We start from the raw sequence: 14,010 nt of genomic DNA, 5'->3' as shown, positions 1-14,010 counted from the left end.
CAAAGTGAAATAACACGTTGACTCTTAGGTATCTATCCAAGAGACATTAAAAGATATATCCACACAAAAATTTGTATATGAATGTTTACAGCAGCATTATTTATATTAGCTAAAAAGCAATAACAATCCTATATGCCCATGAACTAATGAATAATAAAGAAAATGTGGTTTATTAATACAATGAAGTATTATTTCAATGAAAAATGTGATGAAGTGCTGATAATTATATAACAGAGATGAACCTTGAAAACCATGTTAAGTCAAAGAAGCCAACCAAAAGACCACACATTGCATGACTCTAAATATGTGAAATGCCCAGATAAGAAAATCTATACATAGAAAAATTAAAAAATGATAATGAGAATGGGAAGGGAGAATAATGTAGAATGATTGCTAATGGGTACAGCATGTTTTTTTGGAGGGTGGTAATAAAAATATTTTAAAATTAGAATGTGTTGATAGGTGTAGAATTATTTAAAATATTAAAAAACATTGAAAGGTTTACTTTAAATGAGTAACTTTTTTCATATCTGAATTATATCTCAATAATGTTATTAAACAAAACAAATACGAATTCACATACATACAAAAGATTTAAATTTGAGAATTAAATTTCACTATAAAAGTCAATATTACAGTGTTTATAAAATCATTAAAGAGGATTAAAGTGAAATATAGACATAAAATAGAAAATATTAACAGTCAAAATTAAATCTTTGAAAATAATAATAAAATTGCAAAACAGAAACACTGATCAAGGAAAAATGGAAACATGTTATTCTAGTAAATAGTATTACCATCCAGTGATTTTCTCATACAGAAAGTATGCATATATCATAAGTAGAAAGCCCAGCAGTCATACAAAATGACTGCTGTTCTAGATATTATAAATTGTAATTAAAATGATTTGTGCAAAGGTGTCTGCTAATTCAAACTGAATTACCCAGGGCAGGCGGCAAGGATGCCCCTTTGCTTACTGCCCCACAGGGTTTCCCCCTTCTACTTGCTTAATTGCTTAAAGTAGAGTGCAATGAAGGAAACCACTGGCAGTACATTTCTTAAGAGCCACCACCGCTAGCTCAATAAATAAAGGTGATTTAAATAATAAAATGTTAATTCACATGTCAAAGATCTCTTTGTACACAACATTTCTTGTGTAGATCTTTCCATCATTTTTAAGCTTGCCTTGCAGAGGACCATAAATTATTTTTAATTTTATGTTCATTCTTTCATGAACTCTTGAACAGTCAACATAAAGTTGACCATGTCCAAATGCAGGCTCAGATAAAAAAATGCCAACACGCTTAAGCGTTTGGCCCTGAGACTTATTGATGGTCATAGCAAAGGCAAGTTTTACAGGAAATTGTCTACATTTCAATTGAAACAGTAACCCTGTTTGAGATGGAGCCAAGCAATAAAGTCCTGGTTCAGGCAAGTCAATTGGTTTGTTTCCCATGGACGCAAAAGCAAACGAACTATTAATGGATCGAATGCTATCCATGTACTGTTTGCTATTTGGATGCTGATTAGTCAATAATTTATTCAAGAGTAGTGGATAATTATCAATTAGTGGAACTACAATGTTTCTGTACTTGCAACATTGAGAAAATCCTTTCTTGCCACGGTCAAATCGATTAGTTTCTAACTTGCAGTTTAAGGACTGACAGTGTTCACATTTAATAGTCATGTCACCAGAGGAATGCTCAAAAATTAAAGTTTCTCTGTTTGAAACTGTTTTAATCCTTTTTGTGTTTCGGTCAGCATTACTCTGTTGTTTTTTGCATTTCTCTCCTGCCTTTGTTCAAGGGACTCATTTTGTCGAGACAGGCTTTTTTGCCTTGCATCTGAGGCAAGCTTTGTTTCTCTATGCTCATCAGTCTCATTTTGCCGAGAAAGATGCATTTGCTCTGCGACTGAAGCAAGCCTTGTCTTTCTCTGCTCAGTGGTTTCTTTTTGTCGAGAAAGCCGTTTTTGTGCAGCTTTAGCTCCTTTTCTCTTCTCTTCAGTGCTGTATTTTCTAGGAGGCATTCTTAAAAGAAGTTACATTAAGACGTAGTTTTTATGTAAAACAGATGATTGCCAATGCAAACAAACGTTCACCTTCCCCCTAACACGCTCAATTTGCGTTCAGCCTTAAATTGTTTCAAAAGCAGATGATTGCCAATGCAAACAAATGTTCACCTTCCCTCTGACCCGCTCAATTTGCGTTCAGCCATGGCAACTTCACCCCATTGGCTAGTACAGTTACGCAAGCAACCAATAAGCTATTGGCAACAAACAGACATTTAAGCCGCATATAATAAAGATGACTCCATCTTTTCATTCTCTAAAGCCAGTGAATTACCAAAGCTATATTAGAAAGTACCTATAACATCTCAGAGATCATTATCAAGTATTGGAGACTATATATAATTCTAAATATAGTGAACCTCACAAAGTACAAAGATCTTTTACACATATTAGCTCATACAGCTGTGGAGTAAGTGGCAAATAATATTAACTATCTTATATCATACATATCATACTTTACTATACAAATCTATGCAACACTGTATTTTTTGTAGGTTTTAAAAATTACAAAGGAGGATCAGTATATCAAGGATATTTCAAATTTTTATAAAAACTATATATAGTATTAACTTTGTCAAAAATCAATATTTGAATATACTGATTTTGTCTTTTTGATATTTTTGGAGCATGTAATTTATTGATTAGTGTACAATATAATGATTTTTAAATATATCAACAAAAGAATGATCTCTAAATGAGTTATTGATAAGACTTATTTGATTTTTAATATAAATCTATTATTTTCTTTATTAACAACAATCAACATGACTCTAAAACAATGGTTCATACTCTTGTGTACATTAATTTTTCCAAATATTAATATATAATATAAAAAAGAAAATCATGTATTATTGTTTTCATTCACATATATTTAATTTCCACTTATCTTAATAACTATAGGAAATAATTAACATAATTAAAATAAATATATATACACATAAAAAGAAAGAAGCAGAGGGAAATGTATCCATAGTATTATCATTTCTATTTTAATATTCCCTAAAGCATTATTTTTGTAGATAACAATATAAATATACCCTACTCAGGCAATGATGCAGTAGATAGAATGTCAACCTGAGATGCTGAGCACACAGGTTTGAAACCTCGATGCACAAGCTCATTTATCTCGAATGTGGGCTCACCAGCTGGAGCACAAGATTGCTTGCTTAAGTGTGGGATGATAGATATGACCTCATCGTTGATGACTTACAAGTTTGCTGGTTTAAGGCCAATGTCACCAGTTTAAGCAAGGGGTCACTGGTTTGACTGGAGCCCCCAGGTCAAGGCACATATGAGAAAGCAATCAATGAACAACTAAGGTACTGCAGCAAAGAATTTATGCTTCTCATCTCTCTCTCTTCCTGTCTCTCTTCTCTCACTCACTCATAAAATATTTATATAATTTTTCTTTCATCTGCTTGATACAGGTTTGACAAATGATGAACAGTGCTCACTCTCCATAATGAACTACCTCTACTACTACCCATATAGACAAGAAATTCTTAAGTCACTCTTCTTGGTTAGATGAAGAAAATGTTGAAAGTATTAAGAAAATGACATTGATTTATCATTATTAATTCCAAAGTATGAATAATTTTCCCTTTTAGTTTTTTTAAATACTGAGCCAAGGAAAAAATAGAGTTTTATATCACCCTTTCAATTAGAAAACTTTATTGTCTAATCTAGTTTGTCTCTCTGTCTTCCTCTCCAATCACACCCTCCTTCTCCTATTGGTAAATTAGAAGATAATTCTTCTTACACTCAAAATCTTTATTTCTACTTTTATAGCACTTGTTCCTAAAATGTTTTTGCAAAGTTTCAAAATTTATTATTTTTTATTCAAGGTTTAATTGGTCATGAGTTCCATTTCTCTCATCATGTGGATATACATTTTTAATTTCATGAATGGTATTCAGTCTTCAAAAAAGGATTGCACTTTAGAAAGGGAGAATTTGATAATTCTAGTTGATAATTTCCCAACAGGTTAACAGATTTGTGTATTTTGTCATTTTTCTCTTTTTATTTCTCAGCTTTTTGTTTAAAGTTCCCATCTTACTGGCAATTAAAAGCATAATAAAAAAGGGCTACCATTAACAGCATTAGAAATACATGCTCCTGAATGGAAAAGCAGAAGACAAAGAATTTGTGATTTTTTTTGTGCCAACAAATGACATATTTGGTGATTTTATTTTATAATTATTCTGAATCTGCTTAAAATAATCTTATTGTTATTCTGAATTTATATCAACATATTTTGTTATAAATATAATCAAGACATAAACACATTCTTGCTACTTTTATACATATGTTAAGCTTAGATTCAATGTTTATAAGATTTTGTTATATTTAAAATACAGTGTTCATTTTGTTAGATTAAATAATTACATGCAATATTGGTGAGACCTGTGAACTCTTTATATTCAGGAATATTACAAATTGATTTCTTTTGTTGTTAGAAATATGTTTATAGTTCTATCTTATTTTTCCACAATTATTTAATAAGTTCCAATTATGACTAAGCAATCAAGATCCATGCTCACATATAACTTTTATTAGTAGAGAGTGTAAAACAATAAAAAACTGTGTAATATATAAGAAGAATGATAATATGACACACACTTAACAGGAATAAGAACCATATAAAATAAATTTGTATACGACCAAGCACGGAATGCTTGTGTGTGTGTGTGTGTGTGTGTGTGTGTGTGTGTGTGTGTGTGTGTGTGTGTTGGGGTTAAGGGGAAAGTTTGTTGGGGACATGGTCAGAGGCAAACACCATATAGAATGCCTATGTGAGTACATGGCAGATTTTCTTGCAAACATATCAACAATCACTTTTTAGCGAAATTGAATGATATTGATTTTTCTGAAAAAGATAATGTATATGATTACAGTACTTATAAGTATAGAAAAAAATTGTGTTGAAAAGAATTACAAACTCCTCATAAGATTTCTCCCTTTTTTACTTATATAATAGTTGCTTAAATATGTTGCATTGTTGCTTTGTTCTCATAATTCTCATGACTTCACTTGTCACATGTCAATCAACTCCTGGGAATTTTTTCAATTTTCCTCTTATAAAATAATACTTTACTATAGTGCCTTGTTGACTGTGACCTTGTTATCAACTCCACTGTCCAAAGGAAAGAATATCTGATTTAATCAATAAGTGAAATGCAGATTAATTCCCAAACCCATCCAAACATGTTCTCTTCTAGATCTGCTTAAAATTATTTATTTCTAGTTTTACAAAATTAATAGTGAATTTATTTTCTGTGTTTTAAAACTTTTCTTGAGATTTGTCTGAAAATTTATTTTAAAATATTTTACACCTCATAGAAGTCAGAATTTAGATAAACTCATTCTAATTGTTTGAAAATAGTTGTTTGATGACCTTTAAATTAACTCAAACTAAAACAGTGAAAGAATATTATATTCTGATATTTTATTAAATCATTGATAATTGTGAGTTCAACTTGAAAATAGTATTTCAAGATCTGATACGATGATAGTTCAAGCCATAGGCAAAATAGAAAGTTGTTCTCTATTTACCTTTTGCTACTTTTCCTTTTTATAGGCTATTTCTATTCATTAAAACTTACTGAATTTGTTCTATATTATCTAACTCTTCAAGAAATGTTATACATGAACCCCTAAAAATTTAGTAATAATATATGGCTAGAGATCTGCTTCTTAAGCTGCATTTCATTGTTTATTTTAAAATGCTACATTTTCCTTAATACAAAATTAATCAAACAAAAGAGAAAAAAGGACTCATAGATATAGAGAACAGTATCGTTACTACCAAAGGAAAAGGGGTTTGTAGGAGATAGAAGAGGATGAAGGGGTCATAAATGGTAATAGGAGATTTGACTTGGGGTGATAAAAACACATTATCACATACAGATGATGTATTATACAACTATACACATGAAATCTATATAATTTTATTAACCAATGTTGCCCCAATAAAGTCAATGAAATTTTTAAAAAATATATAATGGTGCATTTTCATTAGAAAATATTTAGAAAGCAAAAAAAAAGCTTTAAGAAAAATGTAAATGATTTATAATTGAACCAGCTAGGATATCTTATTCGAGTTACCAATGGAATAAATTTTACATGCCTACATATTCCTACAGAAGCATTTTATTCAGAACATCTGCATAACATTATATATGTACCTATATAATATTGTGTAGCATGTTTTCATTTAAAGTTATCCAATATTATGATTCTTAGTACTTGCTTAACATTAAATAATACATTTCTTAAAAACTTTACATAAATAGTTATATTAGGTTGTTATATTCTAATGATAAAATAAAGTAATTCATGGGCTAATAACATTGATCTTGTTCTAATCACTCCTCATAAATTGCTTCTAGAAATATTGCATTATACATTGACTGTATACATTGATTTTATTCAAGAAACAGTATTACAAAACTGAATAACCCATACTTTTTTATTTTTGATATAAAATTTTAGTGTTCAACTACTTATGTATGAGAATGTGCCATACACATTACTAAATAATAAACATCTGTAATCTTTGCCAATCTAGAAACATATTTTTTTTGTTTTTCTAATATTAAAGTCAAATATTTTTATTGCTTTATTTCTATTGGGTTTGTGTATATATGTTGTGTGCATGTGTACTGCCTATGCATCTAGTTTGCCCAGATTTCAATTCAATGTCTATTGTTTATTGATTTTAAAAACTATTTTACTGCATTAAGATCATGCATATTTCAAATTTGTTCCCAACTTACTGTCTCATATGTTATGTATGTATCAAACATAGCATGGTTGATACATAAAAATATGTATCAAAAAAGCACCTGCATGTCTACAATACAAATAGTACAGATCAAAAAAAGCAAATAAACAAACCTTTTAAAATCTTTTATTTAATGCCCTATTTATAGTTATAAATTTTTCTAAAATGTTTATATGTACCTATCATCCATCTTTCATCTTTTAATTATCTAAGATATTTATCTTGAATATCTTGAAGATATAACCAGCTAAAGTATATGTGTTCATGACAATAATATTATTTACAATACCTCCCCAGAACACAATATAAAAATTATTTACAATGAATATATATTTAAGAATATTTTATTAATTACTTTCACTTTTGTTGTAATGAAGTGATTTTTAATTATTAGAAAAATGAATTCATATGGTATATCTCATTGCCTGTTAACCTTAACTGAATAAGTAATGTGTAAAAACTAAAGCAAAATTTCATTTTTGAAAAATAACATAAAATCCTTACAAAGAAAATGGGTTTTAAAAATATACTTTTTAATGTTTTTAATGCTAATCATTACTGAACATTAGATTTTTAAAGCCAATCACTTGTACTCCAGCCCTCTGGGAACTACCAGTGTCCTGTGGAAAAAACTTACTCAAGACACAAACTGATGTCAAGAGGAAGAGAGAGGGAGGCCTGCCAAGGAAGGCAAAGAGAGACCCCTGAATCTCTTTTTCCTTTAGCTTTTATTATCAGAAGCAGAAAAGATAACAGGATTACAAGGGAGACAGATCAGGTGACAAGGGGAAGAATGATTAATGGCCGTTTTACTGACATGGAGAAAGGGCTAAATTGATCAGAACATTCTTTTCTTTTGCAAATATACAATCACAAAGACAAGGGCAATCTAGAATCTCTAGGTTAATTTTCTAAAGCCTGTCCACGTGCATTCCTTTGTGTCTGCACAAAGGTCACTCACACTTTTTTGGTGTTTGCATCCAAGAGACATTTACTCAGGGCTTTTAACTAAAGTTTCCCAACCCAAGGCACAGAGGGTTCAAGGTTAAATGAGTGATTTCCTACAATCACTAATATCTCTTTATTTTTTATTTTACTTTTTACATATCTCTAATAACATTAACAATAGTAATAGAAATAATAATAAAGAAATCTATTTTGAATTTTTGTAGCTCTATGGCTGATTATAACACTTGTCACTTAATAGAGATGGAGTTGGTTAATCATAGGTATTCCTACAGTTTGTGTATGTATTCAGAATATCTTTCATTCATTCAATAAATATTTAATGGACATTTTAAAATATCCCTTATTTTATGAGCTTGTGGGAGCAGTGAAGAACAAGAGTGAGAACTTGTACTGCTGGAATTATAGGTCAAAACTGATTATAATTAGATTATCATGTTAGTAAATTTCAGTTGTCAGCTGAGTACATGCTTGTAAAGCCAGTAGCCACAGCCAAGATCACAGCTGCCTGGCCCATGCAGGTTTGCATTTGATTCGGACAGACGATAATGAAACAATGGAGCCAAGAACTGGTGGTCCATTACATTTCATCCTACCTCGCACCTGGTAGGCTAGAAATACACACAATGGGTGTTGGCAGATAAAATGTATTATGCTCACTTTATTAAAGATTACGCTGCCCACGAGGAGGCCGTCACCCAGGTGATATTAATGTGTGTTGAGAATCCTTGTAGCCTGGAGCTTGGTTTTGGGATTAAGCCTTTCCCACCCTTTTTGATGTGGGGTGGTACAATCCAATCATGCCTTAGAGAAGTGACTTTGTATTAGGGACTTCTGTACTTTGTATATTGGATTAGAGATTGTGAAGCTACAATATAAAATGGGGGTAGAACGAGAGTTTGTGCTCTTGGTTCCTGAGGTTAGCATGAGAGAGCAGAGAGAGTAGAACCAGCAGCGGGAGAAAGGCCACGTGGAGGAGGCCAGGAGAAGCAGCCAAGATGGTGGAGTGCTGAGTGAGATGCCAGTTTGTGCAGAGTTTGTATCTGGGATAAGGAAGGAGATGGGGAACAGAGGTGAATAAGTCTGGTGAGCTAGAAACCTTTGATTCTAGGAAACTCGGATAAGTCAGTGGCTTTGTGAGCACTGAATGTGACTGGGTTTTGGAGCCCAGTGTGTATTTTTACTTGCCCGCTGGGTGCAAGCTAGAATTAAAGACTATGGCCCATCAGCTTTTGGCTCCGCTGTTTCTTTACCGACTGTCCGAATCCAATGCGAACTTGCATGGGCCGGGTGGTGGCTGTGATGGTGGCCCTGGCCCTGGCTCCTGGTTTTACACTGGGAAAACACTTTTGTAAAGCCAGGAGCTGCCATCATGGCCATTCACATGCAGGTTCGCATTGCATTCGGACAGTCGGTAAAGAAACAATGGAGCCAAAAACTGGTGGGCCATAGTCTTTAATTCTAGCTTGCACCCGGCGGGCAAGTAAAAATACACACTGGGCTCCAAAACCCACTCACATTCAGTGCTCACAAAGCCACTGACTTATCCAAGTTTCCTAGAATCAAAGGTTTCTAGCTCACCAGCCTTATTCTCCTCAGTTCCCCATCTCCTTCCTTATCCAGCATCAAACTGCACAAACTGGCATCTCACTCAGCACTCCGCCATCTTGGCTGCTTCTCCTGGCCTACTCCACATGGCCTCCTTCTGCTCTCTGCTCTGCTCTCTCCTCTAATCATCCCAGGAACCAAGAGCGCCAACTCCCGTTCTGCCCCCACTTTATATTGTAGCTTCACAACCTCTAATCCAATATACAAAATAGGTACAAAGTCACTTCTCTGAGGCATGATTGGATTGTACCACCCCACATCAAAAAGGGTGGGAAAGGCTTAATCCCAAAACCAAGCCCCAGGCTACAAGGATTCTCAACACACATTAATATCACCTGGGCAGCACCTTCTTTAACAAAGTGAGCATAATATATTTTATCTGCCCAACAACTTTTCTTTTCATTCAGGGCTCCCAAAGCCACTGATTTATCTGAGTATTTCTAGAATCAAAGGATTCTACCTCACCAGCCTTATTCACCTCTGTTTCCCATTTCCTTCTCTCTGCATAAACTGACTTCTCCTTCAGCACTCTGTCATCTTGGCTGCCTCTCCTTGCAATGCTAATTTCAGAAATGGAGAGAGAGAGAGAGAGCCCCTGGTCTGTCTTATTTTATAGTGTAGAAATTAAAGCCTTTAAGCCAGTATACAGATAAGGAAGTCTCTGATACAAAGTCACTTATCTGAGGCATAAATGACATTCCTCATAAGAGTGTACCATCCCACATCATGGAACAGTCAAGGGTGTGGGGAAAAGCTTAGTTTTGAAAAGATCTTAGTATTAAAATGGTGGGAAAGGCTTAGTCTTAAAATTAAGCCTTAGACTATAAGGATCCTTCCTGCTTACAGCCTGTCCCCCACATCCAATGCAAACTATAAAGGAGCAAACATATACATCATATCTGCACACTTATTTGACCCACAGTGCTCTAAAAGAAGAGATAGAAACTAAGCAAGCACATAACAAAGTAGCATTACCTAGACTGTGAAATAGCTTTCTATGGTACCTAGGTGATGCTGAGCTCTCACTACTAATCTGCTCATATGCTGATGTTATGTTATATTCAATGTGCATCTCCAGAGATAGATACCATAGCTAGCATATAAAAAGTAATCAAACAATTTAATCAAGTGATTTTCTATAATAATAAAATTTAAATTACCTTATGCAGTCAGTACAATAAGAAGACTAGTTATTAAAATTGATTAATAGACTGGAATAAGTTATCAAAGGAATATTTAGCTCATCATTAGTAAAATATTTTCTATTTTATAAAAAGACTATTTAAATATGAAGTAGCATATCTTGTTTCTAAATGTCTAGAAAGTATTTTTTCTAATCTAAATCTATACAAGCAATAAATATGATTTTTGAAGAATGACCAGAAAAATCTTATTATTTTTTTGCCTTAACATAAATAGCAAACTTCACTGTACTCCCCAGAAAACTGATCTTCACATATGATTAATTAGAGACTGATTTTTTTTGCAATGGTCACATGCTATCAGCTTGTGTGAATGGTTATGGGATAGGTTAATTAAAGAGTATCACTGATTACCCTGTAAAAAACAACAGATAATAGTGCTTCATTTTACTCAATTTCAGTATATAATCTTTGGATTAACGTAGTCCATCCTGCAAATGCTGACAAAATAGACCATAGTCAGAGAAAGATAAATACCTACATTGTTGTGGATGGATTTATTTTGTTTTGAATAAATAAGTGATAGAAACTGATTATTATAGATTAGATAACTAGAAAGTTATTGTGATATCCTGCTTCCTTCACATCATTTTGCTATTATCATTAGTCATTTAGGGAAATATAGCCACAGCCAGAGGAAGTTAGAAATCACTTAGCTTTAATGGAAAGGATACTTCCTTAGGGGAAAGAAGTTGAGAGGAGTGGGAGGGAGTGGGAAGGATACAGAATAAGAAGGATTTCTTTTATGCTATTAGACTAATGAATATCATTTGCAGAATTCAGGCTGGAATCAAAAGCTAATAAACTAAAATTGGGAAAAGTTAGTTCAAATGTTAATGAACCCAGAAGATTATCAGTGTTCAAGAGTATATATCATGGTGTTGCATATCAATATTTTGTATCATTTAAAGATATCTCTTGTTGAAGATGTACTATTATGCACTTTTAAGATGGTTAAATATAATATATAGCATCAAAAACACAATAAATAAACACCTATGTACATACAGGTTAATTTAATACATGGACATATGTAGTGAACTAAAGTTGCATGTTTAGTTGCATGTTTATTCTTTTAAAAATGATTGGTATTGTATTTTTCTTTTTTTTTCTTTACAGAGACAGAGAGAGTCAGAGAGAACAGATAGGGACAGACTGACAAAAGAGAGAGAGATAAGAAGCATCAATTCTTTGTTGCAGCTCCTTAGTTTTTCATTGATTGTTTTCTCATATGTGTCTTGAATGGGGGGCTACAGCAGAGCAAGTGACCCCTAGTGCAAACCAAAAACCTTCTGTGGTAAAGTACCAAAGAATTGAAAAAATAATATTAATATTTTAGGAGAAAAAGTCAGGCTTCTTGCTCCATCTTTTCTTTAGAGGATGGAAGGAGGAGAATGTGGAAGTTTCCTGGCTTACAAGGATGACTGGGCCATTTAGTTTAACTATAGTCTCTGAAAGAATAAAGGTTATCTGAAAAACTTCCTTTCTTTTCAATAAGAGACAATATTTGCATATCCTACACTGATTTTAACTCTTCCTCCCTTCCTGGAATCCTGAGAGTAACATATGCCTCTAGACAAAGGGAGGGAAGATAGACACTAAAAGATTTGTGAATGTCTTTGGTATGTAGACCATCACTATTGTGTTACCTTGTAAGTTTTAATGTTTTATAGATTCTGTAGACAGATGTTGTAGGCTTGCTATTGATTTATTATTGTGTCATGTTCCCCTCCTTCCTCCCCCAGACCTGTATGTGATCAAGTTTATATAACAAGCTGCAAGGCTACTTTGTGTTGCACACAATTTGGGTCAGCTATACCCTGTGTTGGTCATATGCAGTTGGCTTAATTATAAATCTCCTCTTAAAAATTCTTCTGTGTCCTGCCTTGGTGTCTCTATGTAAACCCAGCAGAGCGGTACTTTACAACATATGGGGGCTCATCAGGGATCCAGTGTTCCGCGTCACTGGTTAGAACCACCTGGATCGGCTGGTGTCTCTGGAGGGTTGCCTGACCCAGCTTGATCTCAAGGAGAGAAGCCACCTGAGAAGTTTCAGGGCTTCTATTTTCCTGTGGGGTTCAGACAACCCTTCGGCAGACACCTCCGATCCCCAAATTCGATGATTCAGCAGAGAGATCGAAAAGTGTAAATTCTGACCTCCAGAGGTAAGTGAGGCAGAGCTTCTGCTTTGTTGAATTCTGTTTGGGACTAGTCAATTTGGACTATTGCATAGAGGACTGGATGCAGTCACAATCTCACAATAGTCTCTCCAAGACCAAGACATCAGTGGAGAGTTTTAGGTCCTGCCTCGGACGTTCTGGGACATCTGTTTGTGCTCTAGGAAGAAAATTAGTGGGGACTGAGTCCTGTCTCAGACTTCCAGAGACATCTAGTTGTGCTCTCAGGAAAAGACATTAGTGGGGACATTTGGTGGTGCTCTCAGAGAGAGACCTAAGTAGGGACTGAGTTAATCAGTCCTGTCTCAAAATTCCAGAGACACTTCTGTGCTTGTTGAGATCTCATTCTTTGTTTTTAATGTTTCTGTCTAAAACCCCTGAGTTATTAGTGTGTGAATGGGGATCTCTGTTGCCTTAGCCTAAGCTCCCATGAAGAATGCAGCTGGGTGAGCACCTGAGAGACCCCTGTTGAGAGAATCCTTTCCTTTGTTGGTTGAACTGTGTGCCTAAATAGTAAATGATCTGTTTTGTCTCTTTGTTTGTCAGAGAAATCTCTGGTATAATTTTAATTGGAATAAGTAAAGTGCACTCATTTAAATTTCTTGATTTGTGATTTGTGTATGTGAAGTCTTTCTTTAATGTCTAAAAGTATCTTTTAAGGCCTGAATTAAGTTCTTGCATGCAAAAATTGGAAATTTCTGTCTTAAAACCAGAGAACAAAAGTAAAGAAAAAATTTTAAACTTCATATGAGCTAGCGGCTGTCTGCCAAAGCCCACAAATTATAAAACTAGCAAAATTTGTAAAAATATTTAAAAATTCTTAAATGGTAAATTGTACTGTAAATTCTTTGTTTGCTTGAGAAATCTCTCATGATATTTCATGATATGGGCCTTTTTCCCAGACCCACTAAATCTCTTTTCTTGGATCCAAGACCTCTAGCTTCAGGGCACTCTGTCTGACTTTTACTCTGAAGAAATTGTCCTTTCTTGCTGATGATTGACACCTCTATAATCAAATATCTTTTGTTCTGTGTGCTAGTTAATTATCTGTCTTATCTTTCTTGCTTTTTATTGGTGTGCTGATTCCTGCATTCTCTCAGACAGTTTCAGTTTTGTAAATCAGTGCCCTAACTATTAAATATGGAAGGAGGGCCCAGTACACAAAAGACCCCCTTAAGTTGTCTCCTAAAGCACTATCAAGAAG

This window comes from Saccopteryx bilineata, chromosome 5, assembly GCF_036850765.1.
Source record: "Saccopteryx bilineata isolate mSacBil1 chromosome 5, mSacBil1_pri_phased_curated, whole genome shotgun sequence".
NCBI lineage: Eukaryota > Metazoa > Chordata > Mammalia > Chiroptera > Emballonuridae > Saccopteryx > Saccopteryx bilineata.
Note: the sequence above shows the minus strand (reverse complement) of the source record.